The sequence below is a fragment of the Panthera pardus genome, unplaced genomic scaffold, assembly GCF_024362965.1.
Source record: "Panthera pardus isolate Hobbes unplaced genomic scaffold, ASM2436296v1 HiC_scaffold_15, whole genome shotgun sequence".
Classification (NCBI taxonomy): domain Eukaryota; kingdom Metazoa; phylum Chordata; class Mammalia; order Carnivora; family Felidae; genus Panthera; species Panthera pardus.
The window spans coordinates 7,040,744-7,065,204 of record NW_026526710.1 but is presented as its reverse complement, the minus strand read 5'-3'; the positions used below and the strand labels follow the sequence as shown (position 1 = coordinate 7,065,204).

The following is a 24,461-nucleotide window of genomic DNA, read 5'->3' as shown; positions in this document are numbered from 1 at the left end:
GGGAAGGGCGGGTCAAGATTGAGACAGAGTGACTTTTACATTATTCTGGATGGCAAGACTCAGATTCAAGGCGGGAGGTGACATTACGCTCAAGAGAATAGCCAAGAGAGAAATTTCTGATATCGGGGGAGGAGAGGCTAGAGTTCCAGCTTCCAGCCGCGGCAAGAAACTTGACTTACGCAATAAAACACTAGACAAATACGTTATACACAAATGTCCCCTTCCCTCACAGCTTGGGTATGAAACCAATGCCTACAATTTGAAGAAATTGGAATTCCTCTTTCCCTGGGAATCTTTGGAGGGATGACCGTCCTCCCACGTTGCTCCTTTGACTTTCCAGGTGAGGGTACTCTGAGCTCATCCAAAGGGAAGCAGGAAGAAGTAGCCAAGAAAGTTGTAGCCTGTAGTTGTTGTCCTAGTGTTCCAGATCTAAGGCCGAAAAGAAAATCCGAATAATTTAACCTCTTACCATACAGGATCGGATAATAACTGCCATGTAGTGAGCTACTGGTCTACACCAAGTATTGAGTTAAAAGGTTTAAATGTATTCAATTATTTTATTCCCGCAGCAATCGTGTAAGGATTAGTAAAATCACAGCCATTTAGCAAATGAGGAACATGAGGGTTTGGCTTATCACCCAGTCACTCACCTAGCGAGCGGCAGAGACCCAGAGACGCAGGGACCTGTGGCCATAACGTCTATGCTCTTAACTGCTGCGCCGGAATTCAACATTTCTCAAATGGCAATCCTTCACGCACACCACCTGTACTCTGATTTTCTTAATAAGATTATTTTTAACTAAGTGCATTTTAACTCACTCTGAATAATAACATTAAAAACATCCAGAAACCCATAAACATTAACACAGAGTACAACCGTTCAAATAAGTACCGTTTCTACAATACTGCGTATCGAGCACAAGAAGACAGCACAGAAGAGTAGTTACTGCGGGAATCGTTTGTATGAAGTTCAAGATCAGACCACCTAGTGTGTGGCGGTAAAAATCGGAACAGTGGTTTGCCTTTGGGAAGCCGGGTGAACGAATAGGATAGAACAGGGCAATGGCAATGATCTACATTTTGATCGGGATGTTAGTTACGTGGGCGTACACATTAGTCAAAACTCATCAAACTGTGTGCTTAACATCTGTGAATGTTATTGGAAATAACTATACTTCCATTTTTTAAAAAGAGGCCTCGGGGCGCCCGGGTGGCTCAGTCGGTCGAGCATCCGACTTCGGCTCAGGTCGCGATCTCACGACCCATGGATTCATGGGTTCCAGCCGCGCGTCGGGCTCGGGGCTGACAGCTCAGAGCCTGGAACCTGCTTCGGATTCCGTGTCTCCCTCTCTCTCTGCTTCTCCCCTGCTTGCACTCTGTCTCTGTCTCTCAAAAAATAAGTAAATGTTAAAAAGAAAAAATTGGCATTATCTTCAAATGAGGTTCAACACAGACTCCCATTGATGCACTGACCTTCATGTAACCTTGAACAGGTGTGTCTTTTCTAAGCATTTGCTCTACATGAGGTCTGATTATTTTGTATATAGCATGATTGTTTTGCGTTACACTCTCATGTAAATATTCTCATTTTTTAGGTGTAAACATTTAAAATACACCATACTTCCTGTTAAAAAGACATGTTTTGCTAGAACAAGTTCTGGACTACCACTCAGAAGCTGTGTAGCCTTAGATAAGCCATAAACTTTCCTTTGTCTCAGTTCCATTGTTCATAAAATGTGTGGGTGACGATGAATACATCCCAGATTGGAATGGTGTCCAAGTACAAAGGTAGGTGATGGTAGGAGTGCCTTCTAGATACGGAAAGAATATAGGAACATGGTTGATGTTATAACATACAAAGTGCCTTCCTTTCTTTTTTATTTAATTTTGAGAGAGAGGGAGAGGGAGAGAGAGTCTTTTTTTATTTTATTTTGAGAGAGAGAGAGAGAGAGAGAGAGCGAGCGAGCAGGGGAGGGCCAGAGAGAGAGAGAGGGAGAAGGAGAATCCCAAGCAGGCTCTGAGCTGTCAGCACAGAGCCCGATGCGGGGCTCGATCCCACAAACTGTGAGATCACGACCTGAGCCGAAATCAAGAGCCAGATGCTGAACCAACTGAGCCACCCAGGCACCCCTCACAGTGCCTTCCTTTCTTAAGAGCAAACAATCTGATTAACTGAAACCTACGACCATTCATTCATTCATCCATTCAACTAATGCTTGTTGACTGCGTACTCTATGTCGGGCACTATTCTAGGTGGAAAGTTCACTGCATCATCAGTGAGGGTAAACTGATTATCAGGTGTGGAAAGTGCTGAGCACAGAGTCTGTGCTCCATAGCGCGAGGTTATGATCATTACTAGTAACCATGTTAGGAACGAAGCAAAATATCAAAGACAATTCGTTCCACTTCATTTTCCCCACCCATGAATCTCTGATATTTTCCTTTTTCTTAAACCTTCAGTCTACATGTGGAATCAGAGCCATAGACCTTCTGAGGCTGAGTCACCATTTTTAACATTTATTCAAATAGATGCTTCACAAATATTTATTAAGTCCCTACTATGTCGCAGACACTGTGCTAACTGCTGGGGATGCAGCCTTGCCAGGGCATAATTAATTACTTAGTTTTGTGGAACTAATGACTTCCTAAACAGAATCGTGTGGGGCACAATGGAAAACAAAAAAAATTACTGAGACACTCAAGTCACCCCGAACTGGGAAAGTTTGGGAACCTCTGGTCTAGAAAAAAAGACCCTATTCAAAGCCAGAGGCAAACACATGAATTAATCCGGAGAGAATTTGGAGGGCAAACGTGACTTTGCACTTCTCCGGAGTGTAGGGGAGAAAAGAAACACAAAAACACAAAACAAAGCAGGGATGCTGGTCCATTAAAAAAAAAAAAAAATCCGCTTGAGCTTTGTTGATGCAAAGCTCTTTATCTGAGGAGCTCAAAGAGCTTTATTACAGGTAAATATCCTTGTCTCCAGCTGCTAATAGAAGAGGCCAGGCCTAGGGAGATTAGGGGAGAATGCCTATTTAAGGTCACATAACAGTCAGTGACAAAGTGGAGACTCACAGAGTGGTCTGTAATGGGATTTGTCTGCTGTCTATTGTATCAGCCTAAGACGCTGGGCGTGTGAGGCTAGGCTGCAAAGCCGGAGCCTGCAGGAGACAGGGCATCTGAGAATCTCAGTGCGACTGTGTTAGGGACCTTTGGGGGTCACGGAGTATGGCCCCTTTTGTTTTCCAGAGCCCACAACTGAGGCTCTGAGAGGGCCAGGGGCTGGCCCAACTCTGCAGAGCCTGTCTGTGGCAGTGCCCGAAGGAGAAGGCTCCTAGCTTCCCCCTAATTCTCTCTTGGAGTTTTCCTGGCTCAAGTGATTTGTCTAGGAAAACCGATTAAGGAAATTCAATTTCTCTAAAGCTGGCTCGATAGGACTTGAGTTGGATCAAAGCGGGTGTGGAAGGAATTAGGAAGGATTGGTGAACGGGGAAGACCACAGACTCGGGGGCAGAACCTTGGCACTGTTGAGGAATAGTGTGGGACCTCTAGCCGTGGTGTAATCCACTTCTTGGCTGTAAGACACCCAGACCTCTGTTTTCCATTCCGCAAAATGGGCATGCCCACAGCGTCCACCTTGTGGATCTACAGTGAGTCATAAAGCCCCTCCATTTTTAGAGCTGCAATCTGGGAACTGCTCAGTGTTAGCGATTTTTATACTAGAAGTAACCACAGGAGAAGTTTCCTCCAGTAGTCCAGCTTGAAATATTTGTGATGGGGGTACCCATCTTCTATAGCTCGCCATTCTCATGTAATTTCTTCTAAATCCACACCAGTGTTCAAGCTTTGGATCCCACTAGAGTTGCCGATAACCTACAGAGCACCCAGTGAACCCTGAATTTCAGATAAACAAAAATTTAACTGGTTTAGTATAAGGATATCCCAAATATGACATGGGATATACTTGCACTAAAATTTTTGTCATTGTTGATCGGCATTTACATTTACCTAGCATCTCGTACTTTTGTTTGCTAAATCTGGAAACCGGAGCACCAGGCCCGGTTTGCGTCTCAGATTTTAGTTTGGGGAAAGTGTCCTGTCTTTCACGCTCCATCTGATGAGTTTAAGGCAGGCGGGATTTAATTCGTGGCTTTGAATTTCTTCACATAGTAAGAATGGAAGCAATGGCTTCCCCTCGGAACTCAGCTGTCCTGTGGCTCAGTTTCCCAAATTTTACTAGCACAGTGGATCAGAACAAAGGAAGGGGGGAGTTTGCAACACACATGATTATTTTCGTTTATAGGCAGGATGTTTGAGCCTTGGTTCCAGACATTGCTGGCGAGAGAACCCAGATAAAGAGCATCAAAGATGTGATGCCAGAACTACCTGAAAATTGAAAGGGCATCAGAATTCATACTGATAAGAGAGATAAAGAGGAGATCTGCAGATGTTTAAATTCCGAGGGATAAACCTAAGTCGTTGGGTCTGGAAGGCATCCTGGGTGCTGAAACCCTTCTACCTCAGTGTATTGTTCTGTTAAATGGGGTATAGTATGACCTGAAGGCTTAATCCTTATCTACCCACATCTCTCATTAACCTTTAAAATACAGGTCTCTAGGCTGGGAGTTAAAATCACTGTCTTCTGGTTCTGCAACATAGGGGGCAAATGATCCCTTTTCGCTAGGATTATACCCAGGTTAGCCACCTGCCGAGAATTTTCTGGAAGTGCCCCAAAGTCACATGGTTTGTTGCACATGTGGCTTACTGAACAAGGCACCACGACTTCCTGGGAAAGTCACTTGCTCCCCATCCAGGCCCAGAATCTGATTGTATTTACCCAACTCTCCCTACCATCTTTCATTTTAGAGACGATGAAATTGACATTCTGAGGGGGGCTGCAATATACCCAAGGCAGACAGTATTATACCCATATAGCAGATGGGAAAATAGAGAGGCAGAGAGGGTTAGTGGGAAAATCTCCTCTCTGAGCCTCAGTTTCCTCATCTGTAGAAGGGGCTAACTCGATCCCCTTTGCAAGGCTGTTCTTGGCCGTCAGATGAGATGCTACATAGATAGCCCTGGGTGCAGCGCTTAACGGATTTAATTAACAGTAACTAGTGTAGTACATGTAAGAGATCGATATAACTAGGTAGTCATATGACCCATAACTTTCCGAGAGCTTTTTAAAAACTAACCCTTAAAGAGTCTGTCCCATAAAATAAAATAAACCGAAACTGTCATGTACTATTTGTTTGAACCAATGTACTATGCACCGGCTTGTGGGGTAGATGGGGATGTGTATACATACATATGCATATATATGCAATATTGTCATTTGTCCTCTTGGGTACATTGAATAAATTTCGTATCTTAAATCCACGTATGGTTAAACACATTGGATCTGCTGAGTGTATTATGCAGGTTAAATGAAAGGCAGTGTGCTGATGAACTGTGGGTTCATTCCTTTGGCCTCTCTCACTCTTCCACCGTTACCGAGCCCAATTGGGCATCAAACAGTTACGGTTACTGATCCTTGGTGATTCTTGCCTCCCCCCGACTCCCCACGCTGTCTCTTCTCCCGTTGCTTGTCCCAGCCTCCCCCTTCTTGGCGATCGGAACCTGTATTCCCAGCTTGACCCCTGCGGGCTTTCCTATGCCTCTCTGTGCGGTTTTGTCTTTATCTTCCCTCATGCACTCATGCCAAAGGTAAAAGGACTTCATCAGGGTTCAGGATGCCAGGGAAAGGTAAGCGGCTTGGCTTCAGCACCTGACACGTAGTAGGTGCTCTGCACACGTTTGCTGAATGAAGCAGTGCATGTAAAGAGCGTGACAAGACACCTACTATGATCACTGCCATCAGTCTCCCTCTTCAGGAAGACCCTTAAGGCCAAGATGGAGACTTATCCATCCCTGATTCTCCACCGTCTACACTCGTGCCTGTCGTTCAAAGGGCCATCAACCCACTAGGGAATGGATGGATGTTGGGTGCATTCTGGGGACCAGAATTTCTTCCTTCTATGGGTCATTTTCTTAGGCCTCGGCATCTTTGTCTTGTACCCTTGTCTCGAGCTGCCTAGGTGTGCTGGGTTGGGGTCAGATAAATGTGCGGTCTTAATGAATATTTAAGTGTTTCTGCTCTCTCGTTTGTAATGTGAGGGGACTCCTTTTTATCTTCTTCTTCCAGGAAGTCAAGGGCGAGAAGCCTTGAATATGCATTGGACTAGATGAATTTTGTGAAATATTAATTAGCACTATACAAATATCTGGGATTAGCAATCTACCAAGAAGCTAGCTCCCTTGGTTCCAGACTTCCTGGAATAGCAAAGAAGCCCCCACCCGAAGCTTATGGATTTAGAAGACCCCCTTCTGACTCCAGAGTGAGCTAGAAACTTTTCCATATAACAGAATAATGATCTTGGAGCCACATATTCATGGCATCTGTAGTTGAAGAACATTCTCTTTTAGCTCAGTCATACCCCCTAATAAGAACGACCACTGGCAAGACTGGGCTGCAATCAACCCATTTGTGGGATGAGAAAACTGAGGCCCGAGTATATAAAGTGCTTCATTTTCTTTTTCTTATTTTTTAAAAGAATTGTTTAACGTTTATTCGTTTTTGAGAGACAGAGACAGAGTGTGAGTGGGAGAGGCACAGAGAGAAGGAGAGACACAGAATCGGAAGCAGGCTCCAGGCCCTGAGCTGTCAGCACAGCACCCGACGCGGGGCTCCAACGCACCAACCGTGAGATCTCGACCCAAGCTGGAGTCAGACCCTTAACCGACTGAGCCACCCAGGTGCCCCCTAAAGTACCTCTTTTTCTAAGAGTCTCCTTCCTGGATCAAGATCAGAAGAGACAGAAAATCGTATCGTAATAATGTTATGACCGATGGACCTATTGCCACCAATAAGACACTGGACACTCTTCTCTTCAGGCATGAACTCCTATCGTCCTCACAACTAAAGGAGGGTTGGGCTAGGAGTTGCAGATGGAGGAACCAAGGGGCAGGTTGATGAGGCAATTTGACTAAGGTAGGATCGGTCACGGCAAGGATTCCAACTCAGGTGCGCCCAACTCTAGAACAGCATGTTTGAGCACTTCTGTGTTCTGAGTGATGGCGGCTGGGCTCCCGGGGGTCTTTAACATGAATCCACGGACCCCCAACAAGACTAGGGATGGACTTCGGAGGCTCTGTGAGCCCTTTGAAATCGCACTCACTAATTTCCCTGTTTGTGTGCATTTTTTGTTTGTTTGTTTGTTTGTTTTGAGGGAGAGTCCTCAGTAGATTATCAAGGGGGTCTGTGACGTGCAGATTAGGAACCGTGAGCAGGACCAGAACTGGCACCCGGGGAGAAGAAGCATTTGCCAACATCAGAACCACCCAGATGGTCCACCCAATTCAGACTCTGCCACCAGATAGAGTTCTTTTCATTTTTGAAATCCGGTCCCTGCCTCTTAGCAATTTCTTCTGGATGAAACTGAATAAGTCAAGGAGCCATTGGAAGCTGTATTAAGCAAGGCCAGTGGGGCCCAGCATTCCTCAGGCCTGGAAGAGCTGGAATTGCCCAGCTTGCCCCAGGATCAAAGAGACGAGGCAACCCCTTCATCACCAGGTTTCCACATCAGCACTGTTGAGGGCAGGAAGATGTCAAGGGGGAAAGCTTTCTTTGAAGTGTCAAGATAAGAATCATCTCCACCTCCCTTCAGTGTGAAAGTCGTTCCTCTAGGAGCCAGGGGAGGGTGTGAGGCATTCGGCTGTCTGTACGAAAGCTGGGAGGAACTTATCAACTGAGGCAGACACCTTCCTGACTCCAGACTGCGTCTGGACCCGGCCTACAATCTCCAGCGAACATCAGTCCTCACACACATATGAAACGTGGAGCCGTGTTAACCACTTTTCCAATGCTATCCCGCCTAGAGCTGTACCTGCATGGGCTTTACTGCTGAATCGTTGACTACAGACAGCCTAGCACTCAGGGGGACCAGTGAGAGCTTGCACCTTGGGCCGGGTGAGCTGGGGTAAGTTACTTAACCTCTCTGAACCTCGGGTTCAATGGGAGTTACAATAAGAGCCCCTCTCTCCAGGGTTAATTGGGGAACTAAATGAGACTGTCCAAAGGAGCCATTTCCTTTTGCAGTAGCTGGTGCAGAGGCACATTGAAAAATTTTTAGTTGATATGTTTCCTTACTGTCTGGCTCATGACAGCTGATCCAGGTGGGCTTCAGGGCCCAAATATCTGATTATACAAGACTTGCCCACAAATATTTTGCCCACTATTTTAAGTGCTTTGAGTTGAAGGATAAGACCTCATTTTATCTTACTCTTTCAATATGGCCGGCCGGATGCAGTAGGTCAGAGCAGACGTCCAGCATTTAAAGCCTGGCTTCACAATCTAACGACCGTGAACATTAGGACGTTATTTGGCTTCCCTGTGACCTGGCTTCCTGATCTGTGAAATGGGGACACTTGATAGACGGTCATTATTTGGGTTGAATGAGTTCTCATATCAGCAATTAGGACGGTGGTTGGTATCTCACAAGCGCTCCGTAAGCGTTGGTTTCAATGTGTGCCTCCCCCTTCCGCTGGCTCCCATCGATAACCAAGAGCTGTTGGCTAAATGGAATTTATTGAAAACCTCAAGTGTCCCCCACATGGGGTTCTAGGCTTCCAAAACATCTATTGGCCTTGCTCCTCGGATGCTTAAATTTTAACTGAAGAATTAATATATCCTCATCAAGTCGCTCATTCAAGGAATTTGAGGTCCAAATCCAGACTAGGTGGTTAGTCCTTCTATTAGATAGAGAGCTTTGCGCTCTGACCTTCATACGGGTTCCTTTCTCTGCCCCGAACACCCTGGGACACCACCAGTGCCCTTCCTTTACAGCCTGCTAACATTTTCAATTCCTTTAGGTGTCAGCTTAAATGCCACCTCTTCTTGGAAGCCATCCTTGACTCTGGATTAAGTTAGATCCCTCTATCTTATGCCCCCCACACCCTACTTCCTCTACCCTGTTTTGAATGACAGAGTTAATCTCTGACTTCAACATTCTCCAGATCCATAAAGGGAAGCTCCATATTTGCCCTTCTTTTCCCATATCCCCAGTATCAAATGCAGTGCCAGGCACCCCCAAGTACTCCAAAAATATTTGTGGACAGATGAATAAAAGGGAATTTCTGTGTGTGGATTTCCCCTGTTGGAAGGTATTATATTCTCCCAGCATCTCGATGGTAAATGGCACCTCCACCTTGCAAAGTGTGGCAGCAGTGAGTGGTGCCACGTTTAGAGCTTACAAAGCCCTAGTTGCCTTTCAGATGGAGAAACTGAGCCTGAAGAGGTAGAGCCATTCATCCCACTGCACTTAACGGGCAGAGGGGGGACAAGAACTCTGAGAATCTTCCAAAAGACAAAAAAAAGTTGAATTCTCTCACTAAAGTCAACTACTCATTTAGCATGGAATAATTAGGACTCCCCTACTGGAGACAGAGGACATCGAGGTGGTGAATTGTGACAAAGTAGCTTTCTCATTAGAGGCAGGCCCTGGGCTATAGCAAGAAACAACTTAAAACACGGGCTACAAAAAAATACGGGCTCAAATCCTGTGGATCCTAAGATAACCGCAATGTCTTCATTTTTAAGCGGGTGACATGATCATTTCTTTTAGGAATTTTGTATTTTATACGCACGAACGCATGCGTTGTAGAATAAAGAACTTGGCTGACCTCTCTCCCTGATTCCTGAGTGGTGGACTCTAAATCTTTGGAATTTCCTGAGTCAGAGGAATGTCTTTGTAATTCATGAGCCCCTTGGATCACACCTGAATTTATGCTAAAAGTTGAGGTGACTCAGGATGGGGACCGGTCAACCGGAAAGACCAACCACGTGATTAGAGGGTTGCCTCACCTGGTATAAGAGGGGGGCAGCCGGAGACTGAGCTCGGACACGTGTCCAGTGATTCAATCATTCATGCCTATGTAATGAAACCCCAATAAAGACTCTGGACACCAAAGCTTGGTGGAAGTTTCTGTCTGGTGAACAAAGTAATATCCGATGAGGGTGATGCACCCCGCTTCCAAGAGGAGAGGGCATCAAAGTTCTGCCTTCGGAATCCTCCCCAGCTTCCCCACCCAGGTCTCTTTGTTCGGCTGCTCTTGATCTGTACCCTTAATGAGAAAAATGCCATCAGGCGTATAGCACTTTCTTAGCTATAGCAATCTGCCAATCATTCTTATGAATTATCAAATATGAAGAAGGCATGGGAACCATCCCTTATTTTTAGCCAGCTTGTCAGAAGTGTGGGTGGCCTGGGGATCCCCAAGCTTGTGGCTGGCAACTGAAGGGAGGACAGCCCTGTTGGGGAATGCACCTTCCACTCGTGGGGTCTGCACTAACTCCAGGTGGTTAGCATCAGAATTACATCAGCACAGCAGCAGATGGGGTGCCCGTAAGAGACTGTGGCCACAGTGGTTTTGCCTTTGTGGCCTGTCTTCCCCCATTTCCCTCCTCTCGTGGTCTCAGAACCCCTCTTCTCTGCTGGCAACCCATTTCATGGGGTTTGGTCAGGGTTGACAATCTTCTCTCCCCATCACCACATTAGTGGGCACTTAACTGAGACCAAAGTATTCAAACTCTTCCTGGTCTTTTCTCCAAGAAAGAGGGTGGCTCTCAGCTGAAGAATGTGAACTGAGAGCCTCCACTGGCCACCAAGTAGGCCATATGGAGGGAGTCTGTCTCAGGGTCGGAGAAAAGGACAGCCTGACGAATCCAGGAGTCCTGGGTCAGGTGGTACTTTGGGGCAGTTTCCAGTTATATGAACCAATAAATTCACCTCTGCCATTTCTTCCTTCCTTCCTTCCTTCCTTCCTTCCTTCCTTCCTTCCTTCCCTTCTTTCTTTCTTTCTTTCTTTCTTTCTTTCTTTCTTTCTTTCTTTCTTTCTCTCTCTCTCTTTCCTGCTGAAAGTAATTGGACTTGGGTTTCTATCAGCTCCAAACAGGATTCCTGACTGTTATGGTATCTGACATCATGACTTCCATATGGTAAATATTCACCCATGGTAGGCGTATTTCTAAAATGTGAAAAATTGGCTAAAAATCCCCAAATTTCCCTTTTTTATTTATAGCCCACAACCACCCACACTGCTCCCCTCAGTGAATGACAGTGTAGATGACCAAAGATTCTTCTCTCTGTGTCTGTTGAGAAGTGGCATCGAATTCCTCCACACTGGAATTTCCCCGCTGGCCCTACTGATTTGTCTGACTAGCAGAAAGTGGTGAAAGGGATATTCTGGGATGGCTTAGACTCCATCTTAGGAATCCTTGAGCTGCTGCCCAGCTTCTGTTCCTGCTGTGGAGGGAGTCTGATTGCCCTGAGACTTCTGTGCTGGGTGGGGATGGGGGGACACATAGAAGCTTTGAGATAACATGAAGAGACAGTAACGCCCAACCAGCCCCCAGATGGTCCAGCCTGCCAGTAGAGAGACCCCAGGCAATGTGTGACACAAAGACAAGTCATCCCCACCGAATCCCGCCCCAATAACAAGCTCATAGGCAGACTCACGAGCCCCCGGGTTTTAGGGTGGTTGGCTATGTGCAACAGATAAGTGGAACAGACGGTGGTAACAGTTCACCTTTCCTCAGTGGCTCCCAGATGCCAGGTGCTTAAGAGACGCCATCTTGCCGATTCATCAAGAAGCCCAAGAAGTATTCCTGTTATCCCCACTTGAGGCAGGAGGAAACCAAGAATCAGAGAGATGACGTCACATGCACCAGGTCACACGGCTAGGAAGTAATAGAATCAGGACCTCAGCCTCTCGGATCCTTAGCCACCACACTCTGTTGTCCCTTGATTATGCTGTGAAAAACAGCAGGTTAACCCCCTTCTGACATTTGGTCCAAACCACAGTTTCTGTCTTAAACAGACCCCTGGCAGGACCCAGCCTGCTCCAAAGGGGAGAATTTATTCATAACCCTGTGGACAAAGTTAAGAGCAACTAACTAGGCACGCATGGTCCAGAACACTCTGGAAAATCAGGAAAATGCTATCTGCCCCTCTTAAGCCTGCAAGGTCATCAGCACTTGGCAAGAACTGAAGCATCAGGGAGAGCTACAATAGGACATGCGGCTTTTCTTACAGAAAAACAGCCACTTCAAGCCTGCCACTTGGAACAGAGGAGCCGGAGGAAGAAATACCCCAGCCTCTCTCCCCTTCCTCCTTCCCAGCTGGTGCCTCCCATTGGCTAAACCCACATAGAAACCCCAGGGTAAGGGAGCACACTGAGGCAGCCCGTGCTGGCCAGTTCCTTGGGCACAGAGCAGAAAGGAGAAGGGTACAGAGTGGACCCCAGGCCAACAGCACAGCCCCAGCTGGTCATGGTTTCCCTCTTTCCCACACTTGGTACAGGTGGAAATTAGACCTTCCCAAACGCTGATGAAAATACATGAGCTATATTGTCCTCTTGGGGGTTATGGAGTAACTAAACCCCACACTCAACTCCATCGGCTTCTGTCACCTTCCTAGAGCTCATTTCCAAAAGGAAATAACACCTGCCCCAAATCTCCACCTGCCACGGCCACCTCTCTGAACCCCCAGCTGCCAGGGGCTGACAGTAAGTCACAGAAGCATATTGATTTCTCAGGGGAAAGATGAGCAAAGTGAATACAGAACTCCTCCGTGCACAGGATGAAAAACCTTGTCCAGGAAGGAAAATGAGGTAAGCTGGAAAGAGGGCAGGGGAGGCTGGGATAAAGCCTTGCAGCCACAGGCTTTTCCGAGGCAAGGAAGAGATCTAAAGAATGTTCTCTATACTGAATACAGTCTACAGTCAATGAAAGAACTTCTGGGCTTTGCATTTGACTTCATTATATGCTTTTTGATTTCCTGGGTAGCAGACGGCTATTAATTAGTTTTTGTTCAGGTTAATCCAGCTTTTCATTCACGGACTTATTTTCTCCCACTAAGAGTTTAAATTTAAATGTCACCAACAACAAAAAAAAATTTTTTTAAATGTCACTAACAACCTGGGTAATTTAGGGTCCAAACCCTCAACGGTCAGGGAATTATAACTAATGAATAATATGTTCAGCTAATTTAATTCTAGAAGCAGCTTATTAACATATCAAAAGACTTTAAAAAGTGCACCCTTTTTGACCCTAAAATTTCCTGTCTAGCACATGGCTTTTTTTGTTTTTGCCCTAAAGAAATGATTATGGATGTGCACCGATATGCAGTTCAAAAGGTGCTCGCTGAATTATTGCTTCGGTTAGCAAAGACTGGGAACGAATCTAAGATTTAATAACAAAAAACGATCATGGCACTGCTAATAATAACAGCCATAACAATGATCGTGTTCAACACTGAGTGTTTCCCATGTGCCCGGACACTGTTTTAGGCACTCTGCCTGTATTAGCTCATTTCATCCCCACAACAACCCTGTGAGGTTGGTAGCCTCAGTTGGCCCACTTTAGAGGTAAGAAAACTGAGGCACGAAGAGATTAGACAACTACCCAAAGTTGCACAGCTTGTGAGCACAGAGCCAGGGAAGTTCATGCTCAACGTGTGCCAGGTCCGGGGCAAGAGAAAACACGGGAGGCCTACAGGCCATTGGGAAAGTTACACATCTAGCTAATCAACCGACAAGTCTTGGGTTTTCTATCCTCAAGTCTGGACAAATAGGTGAGGCCACGTCTGAGTGTGGAATCCTTAGGCTCCTTGGAGTTCTGTGGCTGGGTGTGGTGGCACGGATGGACACAGCCGGCTACCTGCTCCCTTTCTCCTCCCACCCCTGGCTCCAACCCACACTGTTGAGGGGCCACCTGCACACGTGTGTGGACAGGCCGGCCAGCACATCCAAGCTTTACCCAAGACCCCTCCATCCGAGACAGAGACGGCGTGAGTGGGAGAGGGGCAGAGAGAGAGGGAGCGAGACAGAATCCCAGGCAGGCTCCGTGCTGCCAGCACAGAGCCCAACATGGGGCTCAAACTCACAAAACTGCGAGATCGTGACCTGAGCAGAAACCAAGAATCGGATGCTTAACGGACTGAGCCACCCAGGCGCGCCCCAAGACCCCTCCGTCTTAGACAGGGGCCCCTGACATCCTTCAGATCTATGAGCACACACACTGGAAGCATAGTTGTTCCTCAGGAGGCCACGCCCAGATAAAAACAAACACAGGCCCCAGACGATTCGGGGTTGCCAGGGCAAGAGATTCGGAGACCCCAGGTACAGGAGTGTGGTTTGGAAGGGGATGTGGGTTCTGCAAAAGTGCATCTCCTCACTGCATAGACTACTCAACCACCCCCTGGGAGGGCTGGTGGGGGGGGGGGGGGGGGGGGACCAGCACAGGATCCTCTCGAGTGTGAGGCCAGAGTATGCATTTCCTTTACACAAGTGGAACCATGATGTTAGAGCCAGCATTTGGGCCCCAGTAACCTACATCCAGAGCCTGTCCACTTAACTAACGTGCCCCTCAAGATGAGATTCTCGAAATAAATTGTAGTACATCCATAAAGGTATATACTATTCCACCATAAAAAAAAGGATATATGGGGCACCTGGCGGGCTCAGTGGGTTGTGTCTGACCCTTGATTTCAGCTCAGAACAGGATCTCGCTGTTGGTGACGCTGAATCCCGCATCGGGCTCCGTGCTGGGCACAGAGCCTGCTTGGGATCCTCTCTCTCCCTCTCTCTCTGACCCTCCCCCGTTCATGCTCTGTCTCTCTCTGTCTCAAAAATAAATAAATGTTTAAAAAAAAAATAAAAAAACAAGAGAGTCTATTAGCGCAATTTTCCAACCGTATCTGCTCGCTTTGTGTCTCTGTGTCACCTTTTGGTCATTCCTGCAATATTTCAGACGTTTTTCTCATCATCACATTTGTCCTGGTGATCTGTGATCAGTGATTACAACTAACTGAAAGCTCAGACGATGGTTAGCATTTTTCACCAATAAAGTATTTTTTAAATTAAGGTGTGTACATTGTTTTTTAGGTGTAACGCTATGGCACGCATGACTGCCTACGGGGTGGCGTAAATGCAACTTTTAAAAAAATGTCTTTTTCATGTTTATTTTTGAGAGACAGAGGCGGGAGGGGCAGAGGGGGGAGGGGTGGGAGGGGCGGGAAGACACAGAATCCCAAGCGGGCCCCAGGCTCCGAGCTGTGGGCACAGAGCACGACGCGGGGCTCGAACCCACCAACCACGAGATCATGACTTAAGCTGACGCCCTACGCTCAACCAACTAACGGGGCCACCCAGGCTCCCCTAAACATAAATTCTATATGCACTACGAAACCAAAAAATTCATTTGGCTCCTTTTATTGCAATACATTATTACAGATCACAATATCCCCGATGGGCAAGCACTCCTTGCCCACCAGACTACAAGAGACCATACCGGACCCTGTAGGAAACACCAAGATAAAAGAGATAACACTGCCGAGAGTCGGAATTTAGTGCGCCTTCCCAGCGGCAAACGCACTTCCGGTCCACACAGGAAAACTACATTTCCCAGCTTCCCTTGCAGCTAGGTTGGAATCACATGACTGAGTTTTGGCCAATGGGCAGTGAGCAGGAGTCGTGGAAGCCATTCTCCCATCTGACCCCCCCCAAACGTGTTCCCTGTGACTCTCTGGTCCTCTCCTGTTTTGATCTCAGAGGTCACGTATTCCAGAGGGCAGGCCTGCGAAATGGTGGAGCCCTGCCTGAACCTGCATCATCACTGAATGAACAGAATGACCAACACCCCGGTTTGCCTTGGGACGCTGGAGTTCCGGGTCTCAGGACTGTCAGCAAGTAATTTTTTTTTTTAAGTTTTTATTTATTTATTTATTTTGAGAAAGAGAGAGAGAGAGAGAATGCACATGCACAAGTTGGGGGAGAGGCAGGGAGAGAGGGAGAGGATCTGTGCCGTCAGCACAGAGGCTGCCACGGGCCTGATCCCACCAACCCGGGATCGGACCGTAACCAAAATCAGGAGTTACGAGGCTCCTCTGACGGAGCCAACCAGGGGCCCCGGGGCAGAGCTGTTTACACCTCCGAATACAACAGTCCTGGGGGAAGTGCAACGAGCTGGTCACTTAAATGAGTCAAGAATAAAGTTGTATGCTGTTCACCCTCATAGCACAGATCTTTTTTTTTTTTTTTTAAGTTTATTCATTTATTTTGAGAGAGACGGAGACAGCACGAGTGGGGGAGGGACAGAGAGCGAGGAGGGAGAGAATCCCAAGCAGGCTTCAAGCCGCCAGTGCAGAGCCTGATGCAGGGCTCAAACCCTCGAAGCCCCGAGATCATGACCTGAGCCAAAATGGAGGCGGACGCTTAACCGACCCAGCCACCCAGGTGCCCCATATCACAGATCTTTAGATTAGCCTGATACAGCAGTGAAGCCTAGTCCTTCCCAACTACGCTAACAGGAAAAACTCGGGCCTTAAAGGCTGAGTGTTCCAGGCGAATGCTTAGTTCCAGTACCGTATGCACCCTCGTGCCCTGGGACGCTTCCCTCTATTTCCCTGGACAGTGGTTCTCCGATCCGTACAAGAGAGACGACAACACGACCTATCCCCCGGGGCATTGTGACAAGTAATATGTAGTTGTGTCAAACTCTTTGTAGCTATAAATCACTGTGCAAAGTGCATTTGTATCATGATTATGGTGACTGTCTACTACGCGGCTTGGATTCAATGCTAGGGATGAATTGATGAACAAGACGGAGCTTCTGTCCCCCAAGATGGAAAAGTATGTAGATATAGATGAGGAATGGTAAGAGGGAGAGATGGACAAATTACTAGTTAATTACTAGTTAATTACCAGTTAAAACTACTAGTTAATGTAGGTAACTACCAGTTAAAACTACTAGTTAATGTAGGTAACTACCAGTTAAAACTACTAGTTAATGTAGGAAACTACTAGTTAAAACTACTAGTTAAAGTAGATAACTAGTTAAAACTACTAGTTATTGTAGGTAACTACTAGTTACCTACCACAATAACTACTAGTTATTGTGGATAACTACTAGTTAAAACTACTAGTTATTGTAGGTAACTACTAGTTAAAACTACTAGTTATTGTAGGTTTGGGGTTTTTTTTAATTTTTTAAAAATGTTTATTTATTTTTTACAGAGAGAGAGAGAGAGAGAGAGCATGAAAGGGGGAGGGGCAGAGAGGGAGACACAGAATCCGAAGCAGGCTCCAGGCTCCGAGCTGTCAGTCCAGAGCCCCCGCGCGGGGCTCGAACTCACAGAGGGTGAGATCATGACCTGAGCCGCAGTCGGGCCCTCCACCGACTGAGCCACCCAGGCGCCCCAATGTAGGTTTGTTTCTTGGCGTTTCTCACGGTTTCGGCGACCTAACATCACCTGAAAAATTTACCTTTGTTTCGAGGATTCCCCACATGATAAGCCCCTTCTGAAGACAGAAGCTAGACTCCTTTTCCAGCCTCCCTTGCAGCTAGAGATTTGGCCCACGTTCCACCAAACACTCCCAACATTTAAAAAAAAAAAAAAAAAAAAGCAGGCTTGCATAAAAGCCATCATTTTGTGAGGGTGGAAGTGAAAATGTCCCAATTTTCAGGCAAGGAGAGCTTTTGATATCTGGCTCCCAGTTTCCCCAGTAAGAATTGTAGAGTTGAGAACAGTAGAGTGAGAACTGGAGCGTGAGCATGAGCTGTAGTTATCGGTAGCAAGAGAGGATTTGCAGGTCTCGCTGGGGCATCGTAGTGTGGTCTGGACGTTATCCTTGGTTATCTATGCTACAGGTTCGACCCTCCGGCCCTCCTGGAGATGCTGTGAGTCACGTAGTATCTTTTAACAGACGTATATTCCGCCGAGACCAGCTAGATTGGTCTCAATCGTTCGCAAGCAACAACAGTAATTAGATAGAAAGATGCATAGATAGCTAGGTGGACAGGTCTTTTACCCCTCTGGCAGATAACAATGAACCCTAAACAAAATATTGGGAAGAAAAGCTACCTGAAGGCACTGAAGAGTGACTGACTGTGGAAAGAAAGGAACGGCCTTCGGTGACCGTCCTGTTCCCATTGCTTCTAGCCTGGGAGCAGTCACTGACCTGCACCAACCCAAGAAAAGGAAAACCCAGGGAGGAAGTGCCCTCCACTGTGTGTATCACCTCTGCCCAGATGGGTAGCGGACCCCGGAACACGCAGGAGAAGATCCCAAGCAGCCGAGCGAAGGCTTTTAGCTGCTGCTTCCCAAAGGTGGAGAGGCCGGCAGCCCGGTAGAACGGAACAGACTTCCGAGTTTGCACAAGATGGCATTGACGGGGTCCAGGAGGCCGTCCAAAATCCCTCAAGAGACGAATGAGCAGTTGGACCTAAAATAAGCCTTTCTCCCTTCACTTGTTTCCACAAACACCTGCTGGGCTCCTCGTAGGTGCCAATCATGCTGAATGCTGGGGATGCAATTACGAACCCAGTTCTGCTCCCTCATGAACACATGTTCGTGGAGCCCCTCCTGCTCCCCCGCGGTGTCAGCTCCTTTACTGGACTGGAGTATAGCACCACACATGAGGGGAAGAATCTTCCCCTCATGGGGCCCCTATGTTTGCAGAAAAGGCAGCTAGGACACGAATAGGTCCACCATTAATTCACGAATACCTATGGGGATGCATGTTATGAAGAGGTTCGGGAGAAGGAACGAGCCAGCGCACAGGTCTGCCAGGAATCCCCGGGGAGCTGGAAGTGTTGTTGCATCGTGTTAGTGCTCGAACGGAGACAATTGTGCTGAACACATTTTGGCCCTCTTACTCCTTAGCAGTCCTCCAAAGGCCCTAGAGCTTTTACATTTGTGCCTTTCACACATTCCTTTGTATTAAGGGGTTTTTTTTTTTTTCCTTACAGAAGAAAAAGCACAGCATCAGGAAACACACACACACACACACACACACACACACACACCCTTTATTCTTCCAGTGATTACATAACTCTGAGAAATCCTTCCAAGACTTGCCGTGAAACTCGACCAAACCTATAAACTTCTTGAAGCTTAGTTGGCAAAGAAGCCTATGCCAACAGAACATAAAACCCTTCGTGGCTGGGTGTTCCAGCAGTCTGAATTCATATAAAAGCGTCTGGGCCCCTGAAGCCTGCTCAACAGAAGCTTCGAGCTTAGACATCAGCTCTCCCGAACAATTACAACTTGGAAATTCTCACTGGAAAAGTGGGCTCATCGTGGGGAGGGGAGACGGGGAATTATGCCGACAGGGACCCGGGGAGAAGGGCCGGGAAAAGAGGTGTAAACTCTACTCGTGAGGATTGCTTGGGGGAGAGAGGGATTATTTGAAGGAAATTGCACCGGAAAATGGAACCTCGTGTAGGCGGCTGATGGTAAAATCAGTTTTTTCGTGTGGGCAAAGCAGCTGGACCCAAGAGGCAGAAGGAGTGTGAAAACCCAAGAGTCTCTGAGTCAGAGACTGCCAGGCATCTTGGGTGGTAGGCCAGGGGCATATGGTATAAACACTGGAGGGGAAAGAGAAAGGAAGTTCGGGGAAGGGAGAGAGAAGCCTAGCACGAAGGCACACCCAAGGACACGTTCCCCCTTTGTCGCCTGTCAGTGGGGCCCTGGGACTTCGGCTGCCCATAGCTGACCCTTCCTTTCAGCCTCAACGAAATTCTGAGGATTGTAGGAAGTCGCCGTGGGAACAAAACAGGGGAATGTCCTTCCAGAAACCAAAAAATGATGACACATCGCCTACCCCTTCCTCCAACGCAAGTGGTATCGATGGCACCATCTGATGGGGAGGGTGGTGGGCAGAAAGCTACCAATTTGCCTGGAGACCCTCTGGCTTTCGCACGAGCAGAACACAAAGCAGAAGCGAGACTGTTGGTCAGAGATAAAACCAGAGAGAACTTACAAGATTAAAGAAGGTGAAGGCTAGAATTCCATATGGAGACCCAGAAGCCACCAGAGATTCACGAAGAGCCTCTGTGTAGTTTCAGACTCCCGAATCTACTGCCCCGTACCCAGACCTGCCTGCCGAAATGTGTGAACGTCATGGGTTAGCGTGGTCAGCCTGTGATCAAAACGCTGGGGCCTGGACCCTCGGCTCTTCCCTCTGGGGCCTCGCCGGGTCTGTCAAACACTGAGGAGCACTGGTCCGGTAGAAGGCACTGGAAAAGTAGACCCCTAGGCCTGCCCCACGGGGGCTTCTGTCTAGTTGGGAAGAAAAGCAATGAACATAGGGAGAGGCCGGCAGGAGTGGATTATTTTTTTCCTTCCAACTTGAGACAAACCTCAGTACGTTTTTAGTCTGAGTGTAGAAGGGAGGGTAATAGGTTTCTCGTTTTGTTGTTTTTTAGGTAACTTTGCAATAAGTTGAATAGCCAACAACAGCAACAAATAGCTAACATAAAAGCATAGGGCAGCATTTATAGTGCCCTACCATTTATATTTGAAAAGGAGGGATGAGCTTGCGTTTACCTATTTCCTTGTATGTGCATAAAACATTTCTAGAAGGATAGGTAAGAAACCAGCGTGAACAGATTGGCTCAGAGGACAGGGGAACAGGAGGAAGGGAGGGTTGGACGCCAAGGTTGAGAGACTTTCCATTCTGTTCCCTTTTGCGCCTTGTGATTTTTCAACCACGTGAAGGCTTTCCCCATTCAAAAGAAAGTAGTTTTTAAAATTGTCAATAGTTGCCAAGGCCTACTGCGTGCCAGGCAGAGCACCCGAGACCTCAGTTTCCTTGTCTATGAAATGGGAATGACGATGGTAAAGAAGGGGTAGGAGGAAGAGGAGGAAGAAGGGAAGAAAATGATGACGGCGATGACGACGACGACGACAAGGACGATGACGACGAGGAAGGAAGAGGGGGAGTGAAGGAGAGGCAAACAATATCAGTGGACCGTTGTGGGGACTCAATGAGTCAATGTGTGTAAAGTGCTCAGCACAGGGTGTGACACAGGTCATGGCGACACCCGAGGCAATGGTTGGTAGGAGCAATATTCGTAGTATTGGTAACATTAGGAAGGAGAGACTCAGAGGGATTACTTCTGCCGTGGACGATGGGGGGAATGCATGATGGGGACGAGGCATGTGAGCTGGCACTTAACAGATGGAAGGCTGGGTCAGATCTTCCAGAAGACAGCCAGCCGGCAGCACGGCCCAGGCAAAGGCTTGGAGCTTTGTTGGTGCTGCTGAATGCTTGGCTTTGGTCCCCAGAGCGAAGCGGTTAATCAGGTGGGAGGGGACGCGAGGGAAGAGAGGGGGACTTGATCTGGAAATGCCAGATCACGGGGCACCTTGGAGGCTGTGCTGATGTTTTCTTGCCTCTCTGTCTCTCGCTCTTAACACCTGGTCATCTTGTCAAATCAAATCTGTCCCCACTTTGGCGGAGTGTGCCCGACACACGGAAACTCACTCCCTCGGCAGACAGCAGATAGGGTGCTTTTAAGGACAAGAATCCTGTTATATTTCTTCTTTTTGTCTTTAAGAATAACTTGTGAGATAAGTAAATATCCTTGCTGCTTGTGCGACTGTTCATCAAGCATTCTATGTTCATCAAAGGTATGCCGATGGATGAGTGGTAGCTTGAGGTCCTCTGTGTTCCCTTTGTTTTGTTTGCTTGGGGTCTTTTTTTTTTTTTTTTTTTTTTTGTCTTGGGGGAAGAGATACCTTTGACTAGGATCTGCCTTAAGACACTGGGTTATCATGGGGCGCCTGGGTGGCTCAGTTGGTTAAGCGTCCGACTTCGGCTCAGGTCATGATCTCGTGGTCCGTGAGTTCGAGCCCCGCGTCAGGCTCTGTGCTGACCGCTCAGAGCCTGGAGCCTGTTTCAGATTCTGTGTCTCCCTCTCTCTGACCCTCCCCCGTTCATGCTCTGTCTCTCTCTGTCTCAAAAATAAATAAACATAAAAAAAAAATTAAAAAAAAAAAGACACTGGGTTATAAGAAAAATTGAATGTGGAACATATTATGTTGAGATAACATTTTATTATGGGTGTTTATTGCTCTGGCAGTAAATTAAGGAACCCTTAGCTGGCTTGCATGTACTTAAAGAATAGTTACCGAACGTTTCAGGGATTCAACGCAAAACATAAATTTCCTATTGCCCTCTCCAAGCATTTAAATTGAGCTGACTGAGAGTATCTTGAGATCCTAAAGTATCCTTTCTGTAAATGTCTCTTGATCTATAGGATCCTGACATGGTGATGACTAAGAATGAAACAATAAGAAGTTGAATTGCATTGTACAAGACTCAAATGTCACCGAGAATACCTAATTTCACGTTTTCATCATCACAAAAGGCTGGTTTCCCCAGCGTCTGATCTTACGTGTGGTATATATTAACACTCTGAATGTCTTAAATTTAAGAGGTGAAAAAAATACTAATATTATCTACTTTCTTTTTTTTAATTTTTTTAATGTTTATTGATTTTTGAGAGAGACAGAGACAGGATGCGAGTGGGTTAGGGGCAGAGAGAGACGGAGACACAGACTCCGAAGCAGGCTCCAGGCTCCGAGCTGCCAGCACAGAGCCCGACGCGGGGCTCGAACTCATGAGCTGTGAGATCGTGACCCGAGCAGAAGTCGGATGCTCAACCGACTGAGCCACCCAGGCGCCCAAATATTATCTACTTTCTTTATTGATGTTCCCTGTGAAGTTTTTTTTCCCCCAGATTGTTTTTCTTTTTAAGAAGGATCTTTCTGCTTGATGACAGCAGTAACGATGATGGTGAGAGAGATGATAATGACCATGAGAATGTTTGAAAACACACCCGTGAACACTCACAGGTCTTTCAAGCCTGGGTTCAAACCTTACATCTGCCGTTTACCAGCTGCCGACCTTGAGCAAGCGAGCTAATGTGGTCTGTTTTCTTGTCATAAATTAAAAATAACCCTGGGAATGCAAGCTGGTGCAGCCACTCTGGAAAACAGCATGGAAGTTCCTCAAAAAACTAAAAATACAACTACCCTACGACCCAGCAAGTGCACTACTAGGCATTTATACAAGGGATACAGGGGTGCTGTTTCGAAGGGACACGTGCACCCCCATGTTTATAGCAGCACTATCAACAAGAGCCAATGTATGGAAAGAGCCCAAATGTCCATCGATGGATGAATGGATAAAGATGTGGTATCTATATACAATGGAGTATTACTCGGCAATCAAAAAGAATGAAATCTTGCCATTTGCAACTACGTGGATGGAACTGGAGGGTGTTATGCTAAGTGAAATTAGTCAGTCAGAGAAAGACAAAAACCATATGACTTCACTCATAGGAGGACTTTAAGAGACAAAACAGATGAACATAAGGGAAGGGAAACAAAAATAATATAAAAACAGGGAGGGGGACAAAACAGAAGAGACTCATAAATATGGAGAACAAACAGAGGGTTACTGGAGGGATTGTGGGAGGGGGAATGGGCTAAATAGATGAGGGGCACTAAGGAAGCTACTCCTGAAATCATTGTTGCACTATAGGCTAACTAATTTGGATGTAAATTTAAAAAAATAAATAAACAAGTTAAAAATAAAAAATAACCCTTCGTGCTTCTTAATGTTCTCACAGGGACGACAAAGAGGTGGGTTCTTTTGATCAACTCCTACTCCTGAGGGGAGACTTCCTGGAGAATTATCTTTTCACCAGGGAAGCACTCAGACATCAATTGGTGATGTCTGCCCTGGGCACAAGAGGGAGAAATGGCCTTCCAAAGGCCCCAGCTCTCCTAAATGCAGCTTAGAGAAAGGCAATTCTGAAAAAGTAAATGATTCACACATTATTAACCCAAAAGCAGTAACGATTTCCACATGGACTTCCCTAGAGTGGTTTCTTTTCAAATAATATACACTTTTATACTTATATACACATACATATAGACATATATATACACATGTATATGCATTTAAAGGCATATCTGTATCTATCATCTAGCTACCTATCCTATCTATCTATCTTTCCATCAATCATCTATCCATTGAGAGAGAAAGAGGTTGCAAAGCAAACTATAGCAAACAAGATAGATTTACATAGAACCACAGTTCCAAATCCTTGGTTAGCACCTATTTGCACAGCAGGCAGGGTCCACATGCTGCTGGTGTCCAGCCTCCTGTCCTCAAGGAGGCACTCTGCACCTTTTGGTCATGGTCCTGCAGCTCAGTGGACCTCCCTCTCCCTCTCTCAGACTAGGCTCTTCTGGCACACAAACCTTTGGCCGGGAAGGGAGAAATTTTTTTTTGCCAAGTTAAGAACTTGAGGGATGCTTCTTTCTTGTCTGACTTCTTTGGTGTTTAGAGATGGTTAATTCTAAGCAAAATGCAGCTCCTTGCGGGAAGAAGTTGTTAAAAGTGTGTGTGTAAATATAAATGTGTGTGTATACGTACATTTAATATATATTTCAAAAGGTCTTTTTGGACATCAAATGACTCTTGCAAAACAACATGTTGATGAGTTAAGTGTAAATGAATCAGAAACATGTGGCTTGAATTCCCTTCAAAATACCCTAGGGTTTAAA

At 46.6% G+C, this 24,461-nt stretch overlaps 1 long non-coding RNA gene across 1 annotated transcript; it reads left to right on the top strand.

The window, feature by feature from the left end:
* The first annotated feature begins 7,458 nt into the window (after nt 1-7,458).
* On the top strand, nt 7,459-23,423 carry LOC109277595 (uncharacterized). The gene is made up of 4 exons (XR_002085228.2): nt 7,459-8,018; nt 12,516-12,708; nt 15,649-15,786; nt 22,142-23,423. It is a non-coding gene; the product is annotated as an uncharacterized LOC109277595 (long non-coding RNA).
* Nucleotides 23,424-24,461: the final 1,038 nt, after the last annotated feature.